Source organism: Camellia sinensis, chromosome 5 (assembly GCF_055761805.1).
Source record: "Camellia sinensis isolate YWXY chromosome 5, ASM5576180v1, whole genome shotgun sequence".
Taxonomy (NCBI): Eukaryota; Viridiplantae; Streptophyta; class Magnoliopsida; order Ericales; family Theaceae; genus Camellia; species Camellia sinensis.
This window is the reverse complement of record NC_138965.1, coordinates 64361764-64378361: the sequence shown is the minus strand read 5'-3', so window position 1 is coordinate 64378361 and position 16598 is coordinate 64361764.

The window sequence follows — 16598 nt, the reverse complement described above, 5'->3', positions numbered from 1 at the left end:
AGCAATATGCATGACAATGCAACCGAACTGCACACATCAATGTGCCGAAGGTTTTGCACCTCGCAAGGATTTAAGGTCTCCTAGACCGTGTGTGTTTAAGGTCTCGCCAGACCAACGCAATATGCATGACAATGCAAGAATGAGGCACGCATGCCACATGGAATGTAAACTGATACAATTGGACTTATATGCCACGAAAAACTGTGCACATCAATGCACCGGAGGTTTCGCACCTCCCAAGGATTTAAGGTCTCCTAGACCGTGCGTGTTTAAGGTCTCGCCAGACCATCTAGCAACATGCATGTCAATGCAAGAATGAGGCATGCATGCTAATGCTAACGTCGACACACAAGCCAACGAAAATGTGACACGCATGCCAATGAAAATGAGACATGCATGCCAATGAAGAAGATGGGGCACATGTGCCAATGCAAATGAGGCATGATGCAAGATAATACAAATGAGACACGCGTGCCTCATAGGATGCAAAATGATACAAGTGTGACACGCATGCCACACGGAATGTAAAATGAAACAAATGAGACACGCATGCCTTATAAGATGCAAAATGATACGAGTGTGACACGCATGCCACACGAAATGTAAAATGAAACAAATGAGACACGCATGCCTCATAAGATGCAAAATGATACAAGTGTGACACGCATGCCACACGGAATGCAAAATGAAACAAATGAGACACGCGTGCCTCATTAGATGCAAAATGATGCAAGTGTGACACGCATGCCACACAGAATGCCAAATTTTGAAAATTGGACTTATACGCTACGCGAAGCCGGTTTGTATTCAAAACAATGCAATGTACTAACAAGTACAAGTGAGGTGCGCAAGATAGCGCGAGAGGATGCATGCAAGATGCAAGTAAGGTGCACAAAACAGTGCGATGTGGTGCGCAAAATAGCGCGAGTGATTTTGAAATGCACAAAACAGTGCGATGCGCTAAACAGCGCGATTGATTTTGAAATGCAATGCACAAAACAATGCGATGCGCTAAACGGCGCGATTGATTTTGAAATGCACAAAACAGTGCGATGCGCTAAACAGTGCGAGTGATTTGGAAATGCACAAAACAGTGCGATGCGCTAAACAGCGTGATTGAAATACAATGCACAAAACAGTGCGATGATATGCGATACGCATGGGGTAACTTTTGAGTTTTGTAAAAGCCAAAAGGATACGGAAAGGATACACCTTGCACGAGTTCGAGTGCCACGCACTGAAGACACGACCCAAGGTCAAAACGGAGGCCGGTTGGGCGTCGGAAACACACTGTTTTGCACTGTTTTCAGTACTAAAGGCCCTGGACCCCACACATAACTCAAACAAGGGTGTAGAAGGCTCCAAAATCACTGTAGGAGACCACCGGATGTCCACCGGCCATCAGAGTAAATCACCGGCCATCCATCGGCACTCATTCAATTCCATCGGCACAATTTTCTGCCGGCCGGCACAAAATGTTGCCGATCGGCAAAAAGTTCCTGAGTCGGGGCAGATTCGACATTTCACCTCGGGTGTTTTAAAATAGGGTTTCTCAACCCTATTCCTCACTTCCTCTTCCGCCGAAATCTCACACCCTCTCTCTCTAGAGTGTTTTTCTCTCATCTTTTCTCCGTTTCTTCGCGTTCTACGTCCGTTTCGTCGTCGGATTCGCGATTTTCTTCGCGTTTCGGACATTTTCAACCGAACAAGTCTTTGTTTCGGTGCCTCGTTTGCCGTTTCCACCTTTTTGGGGTTTGTTCCCCTCGCTTTCCTCTTGATTTCCGTGCCCTTTCACATCCCGGCCTTTTCGGTCATTTTCGGCCTTCCCGGGAGTTGACTTTTCGGTTGACTTTCTGTATTCTAGCTCGATTTTCCTTCCTTCGGCTATTTTCTCATCATTTTTGATATGGCGGATGACATTCCACGCGGTGGGACTCCCCCGGATCACGAGATGGATCCCGGGGTCGAGCTCCTACCCTTGAGCGAGCGCCCGTTCGACCAGGCGACCTACCGGCCGGCGATCCATGTTCTGCCCCCTGACGGACTGCGCCAGTTCAGGAGTTTCGAGAGGTACGCGCGACCCGAGCTACTACTGCGTGAGCCTACCTCCCACTTGTCCTTCGACACTTCCGAGGTAATTCTCTATTCTCTGCTTTACTTTCTGCAATGTAGGATACAAAACTGTCAACTGCTAGTTGTATTCTTTAATTGCTTTAGCCCAGATACCCTGTATACTGTAGTTGATTGCAAATACACTTGCAACTGATTATCTGTTTGAGACTCACATGTGCACACACACTGCACTAGCCTTGAACCACTCAACACACGGCACACACCGTATTCCACTACAAACACCGGCACCCGATATCTACTTGTGTCTGAACGTATGCACACATGCTATACTGTACTGAACCATCCGAACACGCTGACGCATCGCACGTTGTAGTTCACTGTAAGCACACCGACACCCGGTATTTGCTTGAATCTGTTAAACTTGCACACATGCTATACTGTACTAAACCACCCAAACACGCTGACGCATCACACGTTGTAGTTCACTGTAAGCACACCGGCACCCGGTATTTGGTTGAATCTGTTAAACTTGCACGCATGCTATACTGTACTGAACCACCCAAACACGCTGACGCATCACACGTTGTAGTTCACTGTAAGCACACCGGCACCCGGTATTTGCTTGAGTCTATTAAACTTGAACGCATGCTATACTGTACTAAACCACCCAAACACGCTGACGCATCACACGTTGTAGTTCACTGTAAGCACATCGGCACCCGGTATTTGCTTGAGTCTGGAAATACGCACACATGCTACATCTGTATACTGCTTAGAACTGCATTTTGAATATTGCCTTGCAATTGTTGTTTTCTGTTTACAGGGAGATTCCCATACCATCCGCGGGTATGGGAACACCGGCGCTCGAGAGTGGTACGCCGAGCTTTCTGATGCGGTCCATCGCATAGTGGACCAGGCGGGTTTCGGCGCCTTCTGCAGAGGGCTCTCACGACTCACTGCGTGCAGACCTCTACTCGCCGCTTTGGTGGAGAGGTGGTGGGACACCACCGATTCGTTTCATTTTTCTGCGGCAGGGGACATGACGATGATCCCTTACGATTTCTCGATGCTCACAGGCATCGGGGTAGGGGGTGATCCGATCTCCTTTGATATTGACATGGACGAGTGGACTGCCGCTCAGATCCATCTACTCGGTGAGGCGCCACCTCTTACTCGTCCAGGTTACGTACGATACTCCTGGTTCGAGGTGCAGTTCCGGGTCCAGCCCACCCTTGTTGACGCAGCCCCGATGACTCCGGAGGCCGTGGAGAGGTACGCTCGCGGCTTCCTCATGTTCTTATTCGGGACGACCATCTTCGCCGACCGGGCGAACACCGTGCCACTCTGCCTGCTCAGCGCACTGGTGGACGTGAGGCGGATCTTGCATTATGACTGGGGTGGCGCTGCTCTGGCCAGTCTCTATGGATACATGAGCTCGGCTTCCCGCGGCAGCGGACAGTTGCTCGGAGGCTACTGGCGGGCTTGGGAGGTACATTTCTTCTCCGCTTTTCATTTCTGCCTTTCTATATTTTCTGTACTCTGTACACTGCACACGTTGTAGTCTGCTTTATACCTGCTATATACTGTACACACGGCACACACATACACTCTCTTTACACTGACTGTACACTGCTCACACTGTACACTCTGCACAATACACTGCACAACACATGGCTCCGCCATTTCTGCTTTATTCTGTATTCTGCTTTATCTGATAGTCATATTGATGTTTTCTTTTGCAGTTGTGGGTTTACGCCTACTTTCCTAGGCTCGCACCCGTACCGGTCACGGAGACCCCTCTGGTCGTCCCCTTTTCGCACCGCTTTGACGGGAGATGCACCCAGAGGCCGCGAGAGACTTTCAGCTTCTTCCGCCGCTTCTTTGATACCATCACCCCCGCGGAGGTATGTTTTACTCGCAGTTCATTTAAGTTTCGCCTTTCCACTGCATATTTCAATAACAGTAGATAACAAACTGTATTGCATCTTCAGATCACCTGGCAGCCTTGGGCTCCTTTGCCAGCCGTGACGCAGGATCGGTTTGCCGGTGCCGATGAGACCTCGCTTTTCCGGATCTTGTTGGAGGGCCCGGTCTGTCGAGCTTGGTTACCTGGGTGAGCGTTTCTTACGCCAGACCCTGGGATTACCTAAGCAGATAGTCCCGGTTCACCCTCCCGAGGATATGAGGGAGACCAAGAGGCTCACCACTGAGCAGATGGACGATTACACCATCGGTTGGGAGGCGACCCGCTTCAGAGGTATCGGCGACTACCGAGAGTACGTGTAGACGTACCTTATGCGGCCTCTGAGCGGCGGTCATCGAGTTGAGGGAGCTAGGCCTAGGGTGCCAGCGACGAGGGCAGGAGCGAGAGCTGGAGCTGGAGCTTCGAGGAGGGCCCGAGTCCGTGGCAGGGGCGGAGTTCAGGAGGGACGGGGGACCGGTTGGCCTGTTCTTTCTACTTCACTGACTTTCCGAGGGCAGGGTGGGGCGACCTATCAGGTCCCTTTCGCCCCTCCGCCGGCTGATCACGAGTTTGTCGGTGTCCCCGACTTGCCTCCGGTATGCATTACTGCATTTTCGTACAGTCATTTCATTTCAGTTTATTTGATATTCCACAGAATATTGATGCATTTGATATTTTTGCAGGCTTCTTCTGAGTACACCCGGCAATCATTGGAGATGAACGCTTCCATGATGGGGATGCTACAGCGGACCTTTGATCTCCTGGCCCTCTACAGCATTCCTGTATGTTCTTCTGATCATGGCCTCAAATCACTCACAAGCTGATTCACGTAATCTGATGCACGGCACAATATCTGATACACTGATCTCACAGCGTCTGATACACTACATACACTGCATTCTGCACTGTACTCTACATTGATAAACTGCTCACGGCATCTGCACATTGTACTCATACACTGCATCCTGCACTGATAAACTGCTTACGGCATTCACACACTGTACTCATACACTGCATTCTGCACTGATAAACTGTCCACGGTATACTGATGCATTTGCCTTTTGTGTACTTTTTCAGCCTCCTTTCCAGATTCCCGGGGTAGGAGGTGCTCCGGCCGGACCTTCCGTCCCTGCCCGAGGGAGAGATGAGGAGGGCCGAGTATTCCCCCGCTCCAAGGCGGGGCGCACTCATGTCGGGAGTAGCTCGCGAGCTCCAGTCCCTGATGATGACGATGGTGAGGATGACGAGTCGGAGACGGAGGCAGAGGCAGAGTCGGAGTCATCAGAGGGGGAGACCGAAGGCGGCACTAGCTCGGGCTCTGACAACGATGCTGATGATGCTCCTGGACCTTCGTCCAGGAAGAGGACTAGGACAGACCGTTAGCCCTCGGAGTCGCTGGATACGGATACAGATTTTGTTGTTTTTCTTTTTTCTTGTACTTTTCCTTTTTGTTGGTAGTTAGATTACCTTGTACTGCCGCAGGCAGATTTTTGTTTCCAAAACTTTGTACTTAAAAGATTATGAAATGAACAAACTTTTTATCTTAAAAAGTGTTACATTTACATATCTCATGTATTGCATCGCATCCCATCATGTTACACTTCAATGTAAACGAAATATGACTTGCTGTCCGAATGTTGAACATTTGCACTGTAATAATCAGATAACTAAACAGCTAACAGCAAAATAAACCCAAGCAACCCATTGCCTGATTCTGGACGCACAGCCCTTGCTCTACTGGGGATTAATCTGCATACGGCCCATAACCCAACACTTGGTTTATTCTGCACACAGCAAACTTTAAACAAAACAGCCCAATCTGACAAGACGGCCTACCGGGGGGGGGTGAAACCAGCTGGAGTTAAAGCACGCTCAAATATAGAGAATGGCACCGCATTCTGAGCGTAAACAATTTTTGAAATTGAATAAGGTTTTTTCAAACCAGGGTATCGAGCCTACAACTGAGCACAGCGGGGAGGACTCAAACAAAAAGGGTGCACGACCCAAGCACAACGAGACACGCTCGGAAGAGACCTAAAACAAAGGTTGAGGTAAACAAAACAAACGACACGACATACAGATGCGTTAACGATGGCGGGGGACCCCAGATCACGAGGAGCCAGTTTATCTGGGTATTATTTCCCACCCTTTCTGATTTGTGATTCTCACATCACTCGACTCTCAAGCTCGGATTTTCTCTCAAAACCCTTTTCCTCACTTTTCCCTCAACTCACACCTCTCTATTCTTCATTCTCTCATTTTTCGTCCCTCCCCAAGGTGGTTAATGAGTGAATAGGAAGTTGCGGGTTCATGCCCAACACCGTTAGCTCACAACTATTTCTTCTGGTGGGTAGAGTGCCCTCTTGGCAAGTACGTTGATGACGGGGGAAAGATAGAACGCCTGACTCAACTGTGCCCCTAGTTCATCATTTTGACCATTTTTTGTTTTGGTTTTCTACTAAAACAGTTTTGATCAAGATGAGAGTCGGATTAACATACTTGTTCGATTTTTGATTTGAAAATCATGCAAGTCAGGCTATGAGCACTGAAAATTTTCCTTTTTGGGTCCAAGAAAATGGAATAGTTTTCGAGAAAATAGTCAACCTCAGTAAAAATTTTCAAAAACTATTTTGCAAACAGTCAATGCTCGACGAGCATGGAACTTGCTCTTTGAGATGCGCAACCTCGGATTGGAGGCAATGGAAAATTGCCCCTGGTTTAGAGGGAGCGGATGGCAACGAAAAGTTGCCCCTAGTTTGAATGGCGGCTCACGGTGACTCGTGGCAACGGAAAGTTGCCCCTTGTTTGGATGGTGCCACAGCAGTCCGCAAACAGTCTTCATTGGCGGTGGTCGAGCTCTTGGGCACAGAGATGACGAAGACGGTCACAACAAATATATGGACATAGTCACCTTGGAGGCGTTGGCGACTAGACTTTGGGATGAAGTTGAAACCGTTGCATGGACTGAGACGCTATGAAAGCGTTGGGGGCTGGACTTCATGATGAAGTTGCCTAAGTGTCCCAAACATGGGAATCAAGCCTTACGTAGTTCCGGTTAAGGTACACTCGGGTATTTTAACCTTCACTTTTCAGGCTCTAACTTTTGCCAAGGCGCCCGATGCGGGTTTTCGACCTTGCGAGCTTTTCTTTCTCTTCTTTTTTTTTTTGTTCATTTCTTTTTATTTTCCTTTTCGCATTTTTTTTTTCTTTTCTTTTTTGCTTCTTTTTTTTAGCTTCTTTTCTTTTCTTTTGCTCTAACTTTTGCCTGGGTCGCCCTTCCGGGTTTTCGGCCCAGCGAGCCTCTCAAAGGGTAAGAGTGCAACGAGTCCATGCCAAATGGTTTTTGAAGTTGAAGCCTCTCTGTGTCTAGGAGAACGGCTGTTGCACTGATTTGCGGAAGAATCCGTCATGATTGCTCCACGAGCTTCTTTCTGGTGAGATCTGATCTTTTTTATTCGACTTTGGTGCCTCTTGTTCAAGGGCTGCTTCAAAACTGGCCACATGGGCCTTCTGCGACAGTTGACCGTTGAATGCCCCGAATGAGTTCAAGGTTCGAAACGGACGGGTTGAATCTTGAGGCTGAGAGCGATCCTAGGCTGCACAATCTCAAGAGCGGTTCCACACAGGTCTTCACAGGGCCGCGTAAAACATTTGTTTTTGAAAGTTTTTAAGAAAGCGACGAATCACTCGCGCCGAAGATAGTGTGGAACCAATCTGGATCAGGCCAGGATCCTTCTCAGTACTCACGCTGACAAGCATGATTTCATTCATAAAAAGGCTTAGCACCTCTCTCTTTCTCTTAAGATGATCAAAATTTCGCAAAACCCGAGGAATTCCTTCCCCTTTGTTTTTATCACCGCAGTGTTCAAAAGGGTTTTTTGAAAAACTTAGGTTAATGCAATGAGCTTGGCGCGCAGGAGAGCAGGCGAGGTGTACTGTCAGCCCATTCAAATCCTCTGGCACTTATACTGAAAGTAAGCATGAAAGTGAGATAGCAACAGCTGTTTCATTCAGATTTGTTAGTGTAACTGGCCCCTCGGCAGAAACAGACTCAAAAACAAAAACAGGTAATTACAAGACAAAACGGTGTTCGGGACAACAACCTCAGAATCACCTGGTATTCTATACAAAGAGGACTGACTCGTTACAACAAGACGGACCCTTAAGTAAAAAAAGACTGACTCGAGACAAAGAGACAGACTCAAAACAAAAGACTGACTCGATACCCAAGCCAGGATTTACAAAGCTAGCGTTCATAGCCACTCAAAAATGCGTGCCAGACGCCACATTCAAAATACATCTAGATGCCGCCCGCAGGTGGTTCACTTTCTGATTACATACTTGCAGTATCTGTATCCTCAAAATCCAATAACTGGGTGGTAACGGACTTGGCTGCGGTGGGCGGGAGGGTAACCTCGTTGTCAATCAAATCTTGGACCTCATGACGGAGGCGGAAGCAATTGTCGGTAGCATGGCCTGTCTGCTGGTGGTACGCGCAGTACTGAGCAGCATCATGCGTGGCAGGGAGATTCTTCGGGAGAGGCCGAGGCTCCAAGGGTTTAAGGTGCCCCCTTTCGGCAAGGATCTGAAGTGCCTTTGACAAAGGCATGTAGAGAGCATCAAAGGTCTTGCGCCCCCGGGGCAGGTACTTCGGAGTCTGAGCGCTCTTACTAGCCGCACAAGCAAAAGGGTCGGCAGGCGCCACCTTGGCTTTCTGATCTTTCCCGGGTGCAGGGGTGGGAACAAGAGGAACTGTTCTGGCATGACGGGGCCTATCCCGATTTTCTGAATGGCTTGAACTACCCTCAGGTGGAGTGGGGAAAGCATCCTCCACAGTTTTTACCACAACTGCGGATATCTGTTGCTTGTTCATCCCCCCGGCTTTCAAAGCCTCGACTGCCCACAGCAGTTGTTCAATGGGATCGGCATCTGCCTTCATTTTTCCTTTTCCTCTGGCCTCAGCCTGATCGGGGGTTTGAGTTGATGTTGATATGTCATTGCCATGGTTGGAGGCCATCTCCAGTTGACTAAGTTCGATCACAATTCGCCCCAACAGCGGGGGCTCCTGGGGTACAAAACTCCCGACATACGGTGCGGCTGGTGGTGAAGCTGACATTCCATAGGCGAGATCCACCACAGACCTCTGGAGATCACCTATCATCCCCATTAGCTCAACTGTAGTAGGCTCGCGAGCCTGGTATAGCTGGGGGGCCCAAACCGGGTGCACAACAGGTGACTTGGGTGGATGTGACACATCAGTGTTGGCCTCACTTTGCAGAGTGATCCCCTGCTCCAATGCAGCCGTCATAACTACGATCTCTTCTGAATTCTGCGTCATCATAAGCCCTGCCTCGGCGAGGGAGAGCACTAGCTATTCTGTATCAATTCTCTGGACACTCTGAACTGAAAGGAGAAACAAACAGCATTTCAGCCCAAACAGATCAAACACGGGCGTAGCTGAACAACTGTACTCTACTGATGATCACTGTTCCCCAGAAATCACTGTTCTCAAAACTGAACCCTGATACCCGCAGATAACTGATTCTCATAAACTGATACTGATGCCCTCAGGCCTAATACTCAATCTTGCAAACTGATATGCACGTTCCTGTAGAGCAACACTCTAAAAGCACATAGCAAGTAAAGAGAGCCAAAACACCCCTATGTTGGGGCAGGGTTTCCCTGTCCTATTTTGTCAGGAGCTAGGGTTTCACAATGCACGCAACAGTTTTCAAACAACCTATCATCGGGTAAGCAACCTGTCCTAACTTGGGATGGTCACTATGGATCCGAATATGCACTAGGTCGAATGGTCGAAAAAGGTGCCCCGGTAAAACCGGGGTTTGTGTTCCCATGCTGTCAGAGCCCATAACTGGTCAGCCTTATGGTCATGCCTTGACAAGACAAGCCTCCGACAAACCGTTCAGGAATGGCAGATGGCAAACACTGTGTTCCTAGGCGCACCAATGCACATGCAATGCAAAGAAACACATAAGTGTAATCAAAACAGGATATCACGAGTTCGAGTCAAGCTCTCTAAAATCCCCAGCAGAGTCGCCAGAAACTGTAACACGTCCCGCGAGGGGGGGCCCGCTACAGTTCGGACTCAATTCGTGTCGCGGTTCTTAATCTTGAACCAAAGAGTCCAAATCTGGCAAATTGTTTTGAGAAAACAGATTTTAGGAAAGAAGTGCCAAACATGGACTGCTTTGCCAGATACAGAGTCGCCACCTAAATATTTTTTATAGGGGAATTTACGAAATCCTAACTCGGTACCGAAGGCCACATGTCCGTCATCACCGGAGTTGTCTCGGCTCGGGAGCTAGGGTACGATTGGGGAAGGTCATCTATGAGCACCCCCTCTCGCCCGATCCGAAGATCGGCCTCTACTAACCGTGATATCTATTTTTGAAAACGTTATGTGTTCTCAAACCAATTATTCAGCCTAGAATTACTATGTTATGCGCACAGCAAACAAGTATAGACTAGATTGCCTAATTTGGAAACAAGCATTGCACATCCGTTTGTTTTGGAAAACGCTTTGGAATTTGCTACTCGCAAGTAGGCTAAAACACGGATTTCAATGAGTTTTTTCAACTCAAACAATCCAACCTTCACCCACAGGCGTTCAAACAGTTTATCTCAAATAAGTACTTAGCCACATGGTAAGCATGCTGTCATGGCAACATTCACACGCATGCGAGATGCTAAAGCATAGATACTTACATCGTATTTCGTGCCAAAAAAAGGAGCATGTTAGCAATCAATGCATGATCCAAGTCCATGTTAAGTGCCTAATGCATCGCATACGAAATGCCACTAGAGTAGGCTCGGCTAGTCTATGAATGACATGTGAAAATGCACAACTAACATGTATTCAATTCGGAATTTGAAATACCGATGTAGTTAGAATGATGCGCCAAGCCCGGTGCATGCAAAGCAAATGTATGAATGCACGCATGCATTACATGAGGTATGCTAATTTAAACGTGCCCTAATACTAACCATCAAAGCAGGTAAATAAAACGAAAGAAAGAAGTGGGGATTGGAAGACATACACACCACTCACCCACACTTATTACAGATTTGCCCTCACTCGGAGGGACCGAATAAATAATACAAATTAATTAACCACGCAAGCTAATTAAATATTACAAATTACCTAATTAGCTAACAAACTAATTAAGCTAGGAAAAGCAGTAAACCGCCTCGGGAGGAGGGCCAGATGCAGCACGTGCTCGGTTCTTGCTCGGAAGTGCACCGCCATGCCTAGTCTGCCTCTGTTTTCCCTGCTTTGCTCCTCTGGAGACTGCCAAAATCTCAAGGATGCCTCTTTGGATATTGGGATTCACCACCGGCTGAATGAAATTACCATCGGCAGTGATATATGGTCACCGACACATAATGAAGCTATCGGCAGAATAATAATTGCCGGTCGGCAATGTACACTGCCGGTCGGCAAAGAATGCCTGCAGAACCTGCAACTCATAGCAGCAGAGGACAGAACTTGCATGGCAATACAATTCAAGCAATGTATGCACTAATCCTGCCCCCTATCATGTTTGTGACTCAAAGGGGCATGTGGCTCGATTCTCAGACCGCCAATCACGCATTTCCATGCATGACGGCCCAAAGGATCGAGTGTGCAACTTTCATGTCAAATGAAATGCAAACCAAACAAACAAACCAAGGCCCAATTCCTATCACCAAGTCAAGGAACAAGGCATGCATGCAAGATGCAATGCAACCTAGGCATACATGCTAAGGATGCAACATGGCATGGCAAGACACTTATGCAAGCATACAAGCAAACATGAGACAATGCAAATTGATGGAAATGATGGACTTATACATAATTTAGGCAACTCTAAATAGGCCTAAAACAATGGCCAAAGTGCTATAAAATGCGGGTTAAACACATGCACACATGCACATGATTAAAGGCCAACACTTAGGCACAAATTGGACAACTCTCAAGCACACTTGAAAATGGATATCATGGACAATATGGCATGTAAGGTAAGCATTGAAAATCATGTTAATGTGATGCCAAAACTAACCTACCAATGCAAGCTATGCATGTAACAAATGGCCCAAGCATTCAAAGTAAACCAATGGAGTATTGAACTACACTTAACAAGACCAAACATGGCATGAACTTATTGACCAAAAACAGAGTTTTAGCACATTAAGACAAGGCCTAGAGATCACTTAGACGGCATCCAAATGACCTAAATTCAAAGGCATGCATAAATGCCAAAACAAGGAGCATGCTACCCAAGCTTTCAAAGCATTAAGGAGACATCCAAGGCAAACATATAGGCATGCAAAAGGGACTGAAATGACATGGTGGATAGTCCCAAACCACTAAATCAATGCAAGAATGTCATGCTATACGTTCATACACTTAAGGCCAACAAGCCGGAATGCAAAGGAGCTATACTAAGCATGCCAAATCCGACCCAAACAACTATGGACAGACCTCTAGCATGGCAAAATAAGCACACAAACTTCACAAAACTAGACCTAAAACATGCTCTAACAAAGGCTAACAACCTAAGGCATATTAAGGCAATAACATGGCATTACATGGTAGGTATGCTAAGCATGCATGGTGTACCAAAACCAACACACAACAAAGTTATATCATGGCATAATAAGCATGGAAAACATCCAAGATATGATCAATACACACTCTAACATGATGCTCTCTCAAGAGGCCAAAAAAGGGTCCATTTCAAGGACAACAAGGAGAGGGGGTGACCCTACCCTTTTGGAGACTTCAAGGCACCATCTCCACCACTGAAATCCCTCAAGATTTCAGTGGTGAAGAGGCCCAAACACCAAAGTCTCGAAACTTGCTCACAATGGCTCAAAATGGGGCCTTTCAAGGCCTAAGAGGGGTCAAACACCTCCAAACCAAAAAACACTCTTAATAAACAATCAAGAGGACTAAAAAACAGAACTTTTTTGTATTATACACCAAGCTCAAAAATGATTTTAAGACAGGTAAAAATACAATGCAAGATTGGGGAATAAAGGGGCTAGTTTCTTACCCTTGAAGACCCCTTCACAAATGATGCTCCAACAGCCCTCCTTGGCTTGAAAACAACTCCAAAACTTCAAAACCAACCTCTTAGAACCTCAGTAGCTAAGCGAAGGTGAAACACTATGTGTTTATGTGCAAAAGTAAGACACAAATGCACTTAGACACACACAAGAAGGAGATATAGAGGTAGAAAGTGTATGGTTTCTAACCCTAGAACTCAAAACCCTAAAAATGGCTGTCTAAAAATATCCTAAGTCTCTCAAGTGTCTAACCCTAAGGCCAAGAGACAAGGCTCTCTCTTATAGAGCCTTTTGTCTTGTAAAGCTTACAAGACAAGCTTCCAAGAGAGAGATCCCTCCATACACGTGTATGGAGGGGAGCCAAAAGCAAGACAGTTGTGATAAAATATCTGCAAAAGCAGATGCACAGTAGTCGGCCAGCCAAAAATGCCATTTTGGCAAAAATGAGTGCCGACCGGCAACAAAAGGTGCCGACCGGCAAAATACATTGCCGATGGCAGCAAAAACCAGCCGGTGGCCTCTAGCCACTGCCGGTGGTGTGTGGGGATGCCTCACAAAGCATTCCCTGCCCCTCCAAGGCAAAACACAAGTGTTTAGTGCAAAACCAGACACTAAACAGTCGAGTTCGGAGATCCTGAGGCAAGACGCGTAGCCGAGACCTCCGGGACTCCAAACGAACACAAACATGGATAATCACCAAGTGTTCCAATGGTGACGTCCAAGTCTTGTGGATGGTCAAAAATGCGGTGTCTACACACACAACCCAGACCCTCTCGTGAGGCATCACAATAGACTACATAACCCAACCCTCTCTCCGGAATAATCAAAACCGGCGCGGTGGTCAATCTAACCTTCAACTCTTGGAACGACTTTTCACAAGTCTCACTCCATACAAACTTGACTCCTTTCCGCGTCAATCTAGTCAACGGCGAAGCTAGCCTGGAGAAATCTTTCACAAACCGACGGTAATACCCAGCTAATCCCAGAAAACTGCGGATCTCAAACACACTCTTAGGCTGTGCCCAATCTTGCACTGCCTCAACCTTGGATGTATCTACAGACACTCCTTCCCCGGATACCACATGGCCTAAGAATTTCACCTCTCCTAGCCAAAACTCACACTTCCCAAACTTGGTATACAGCCTATGGGCTCTAAGCAACTCAAGCACCACTCTCAAATGTTCCTCGTGCTCGTCCTCAGAAGGCAAATAGATAAGAATGTCGTCCACGAAAACGACTACAAATCGATCCAAGAATTCCCGGAAGATCCGGTTCATCAAGTCCATAAAGACTGCCGGTGCATTGGTAAGCCCAAATGGCATCACCAGAAACTCATAATGGCCATACTGCGTACGGAATGCCGTCTTAGGAATATCCTCCTCCCTGACCCTCAACTAGTGGTAACCCGATCTCAAGTCTATCTTAGAGAAACAACGGGAACCCTTCAACTGGTCAAACAGATCATCTATACGGGGCATAGGGTACTTATTCTTGACCGTAGCCCGATTCAACTTCCGGTAGTCTATACACAATCTCAAGGCACCATCTTTCTTTTTAGCAAAGAGGGCCGGTGCTCCCTATGGCGAAACACTAGGGCAAACAAAACCCTTATCTAGCAATTCCTGGAGCTGGATTTTTAACTCACTCAACTCAGCTGGGGCAAAACGATAAGGTGCCATAGAAATCGGCGCTGTGCCGGGCACTAAATCAATAGAGAACTCTATCTCTCGGTGAGGTGGCAAACTAACGAGATCCTCGGGAAAAACATCCGAATACTCGCAAACCACCCTCGGCAATACAATCTAGGTCTCATCACACTCACCACTCATAAAGCTATCAAGTAGACCACTAAGCTTATTCCACCCTCGCGGATCATACATCGGTGGCAACATACTACCAACCCGATCCCCCAAGAAATGGAAACACTCCCCACTCAAGGTACAAACCGTGACCCTCTGGCGGTAGCAATCAATAACAGCTCGGTATGACGATAGCCAGTCCATACCCAAAATAACATCAAAGCCCTTCATGGGCATGACCACAAACGGAAAAGGAAGCCTATGGTCGGCGACCTCTATATCACAACCCCTAACACCTTGTTTCAAGATCAACTCACCACCAATAGGCGATACCACACATATAGGAGATGCTAACTGTGCTAACTCCAATTCCAAAACAGATGCAAATGCAGTAGATACAAAAGAATGAGATGCACCCGTATCAATCAATACACTAGCAACCGAGTTACAAAACAGAAAGGTACCTCTCACTACTAATGGAGCCAGTACTAGGTCCTGCGCGGTAACAACATACACGCGCCCTGTAGGCCCCTGATCCACCTGCTCACCTCTGGGAGCAAAAGACTACTGCACTGACTGGGATGACGAAGCTCCCGGATTCGCCCTCGAGGCCTGCACAGACTGAGCTGGCTGATAACTCTACGTCTGCCTAGAACCAGACGCTCCTGAAGTAGCACTCAACTGCGGGCAATACCTCTTCAGGTGCCCAGGCTGACCACACTGATAGCAAGACAAAGGCTGGCCCCTACCCTGACTCTGGCCCTAAGGTCTAGCTGAAGAAGAAGTAGCTCGCTGACCCCCTCCCTTCTTGCGAGCAAACCAAAGATTTGTGACCCAGCTGGCCACATGCAAAACAAGTCAAGCCTCCCTGACTACCTCTCCCAGAGCCCGTACTCGGCACTGGAAAGGTCGATCTAGCCACACCACCCTGAGATTGTTGAGGGTTAGAACCCCTCCGTCTCCTGCCGTCACCCTGACCATCATGGCTCGTCTTGGAGCCTCTCTGCCCCTCGTCTTCCTCTTGCATCATAATCTCCATATGAGAAGCAGCATCCACCAAACGTCTGTGCTCTCGGATAAAAGATCCACCAACCCTCAACTTGAGGCCTCGCCTCAACTTCCGCTCAAATTCAAAGCAACGGCGTTCCTCAGACGCCACTAGTTCAGGTGCAAACCTAGACAGACTAGTAAAAGTAGCCTCAAACTCGGCCACTGATAAGCCCTGCTGTCTAAGCTGGCAAAACTGCTCTCTCAGCTTCTCCCTAGCAGCTGCAGATAAAAACTTCTCCTGGAAAACATTTACAAACGCCTCCCATGCACCACCAACACTGCCCTTCTCGTACTTCCACCATTGACCCGCATCTCCCTTCAGCTGGAAGGATGCCAGGGTCACCTTCAAAGCCCCGTCCTCGATGCCCAGCATCTCGAACGTCTTCTCCATCTGTTCCAACCACTCGTCAGCCTTAAGTGGCTCCTTTGGATCCCCAACAAACTCGTTCGGATTAGAACGGAAGAATTCCCTCTTCAAGAAAGAAGGCCCTGCCTCAGCAACCTGATTCTCAGCTCTGAGAACACCCAAAGCTCCCACTATCTCTCGGGCCAAGGCGCCCATAGCCTGCTGACCCGCTGGCTCGGCCACGTTGGCCTGACCAACTCCCTCCTGCACTACCGGAACGTCATCCGGCAGAGGTACC